This window comes from Otolemur garnettii, unplaced genomic scaffold, assembly GCF_000181295.1.
Source record: "Otolemur garnettii isolate 467f Iridium unplaced genomic scaffold, OtoGar3 scaffold00181, whole genome shotgun sequence".
Lineage (NCBI taxonomy): Eukaryota > Metazoa > Chordata > Mammalia > Primates > Galagidae > Otolemur > Otolemur garnettii.
The window spans coordinates 3062640-3063634 of record NW_003852576.1 but is presented as its reverse complement, the minus strand read 5'-3'; the positions used below and the strand labels follow the sequence as shown (position 1 = coordinate 3063634).

At 41.6% G+C, this 995-nt stretch overlaps 1 long non-coding RNA gene across 1 annotated transcript in view; it reads left to right on the top strand.

The window, feature by feature from the left end:
* Positions 1-675: 675 nt before the first annotated feature.
* The window catches only part of LOC111728723, a 9565-nt gene continuing 9245 nt past the window's right edge, over positions 676-995 (top strand). The window contains exon 1 of the long non-coding RNA XR_002775936.1: positions 676-686. This is a non-coding gene — a long non-coding RNA (uncharacterized LOC111728723). The remainder of the gene's footprint in view (positions 687-995) is intronic.

Below are 995 nucleotides of genomic sequence, written 5' to 3'. Positions count from 1 at the left end.
TTTGAGGTTGCTGTGAGCTACAATGACACATGCCACAGCATTCTACCCAGGGCGACAGACTCTGTCTCAAAAAATAGTAAAAAGAAGTCTGACTAATGCCAATTTCCACATCTTTCTCTAATTTTTTTTTCCTAGATGGTTTAAATCAATGATTTAATGACTGATTCAGTTGAACTAAATATTATCTTTTGGGTATGTCTATAAGTAATGATTAAAAATCTCAGAAGTGACAATGCCTTGGCTTCCATAAAACCTCAATGTTCCATTCTCTCTCTTCACCCCAACATTCCGGGTCCCAAGCAGTCCCAGTTGGATCCAGCTAATTGTTCTGACCACTGAATAACAGTAATTTGCTTATTTAATCATATGATAAATACCTCATTTCTACCTTTTTTTTAAAAGAGAGTCTTACTCTGTTGCCCTCAGAAGAGTGCTGTGGTGTCATAGCTCACAACAACCTCCAACTCCTGGGCATAGGCGATTCTCTAAGTAGAAGAGATCCTCCTGAGTAGCTGAGACTACAGGCGTCCACCACGACACCTGGCTATTTTTTGGGTGCAGTTTGGCCGGGGCTGGGTTTGAACTCGCCACCCTCAGTGTATGGGGTGGGTGCCCTACTCACTGAGCCACAGGCGCTGCCCCTCATTTCTAGTTTTGATACAATGTTACCTTTACTGTGCTCTTCTGTTTAGCAGAACGCCTGTGAGTTCAAGTCCTGATTCTGCCCCTTACTGGATGACTGGCCTCAGACACATGGAACTGTTCTCTCTTACTTTCCTTATCTGCACGAATGTTAACAGTCCCGACTTTACTGGCTCTTTGAGAGGATTAAATCAATGTGTTATTCCAATCCCATTTTTCTGCCACCTGCATACCCCCCAGCCCAGCTCTTATTTATTCTGGGCAGGAAAGAGGTCAGTGGATTATTTGTAATTATCCTACAGTTTTAAAAGAGAAAAACACAAATATTATTAATTCACTTTATGATTTTGTTA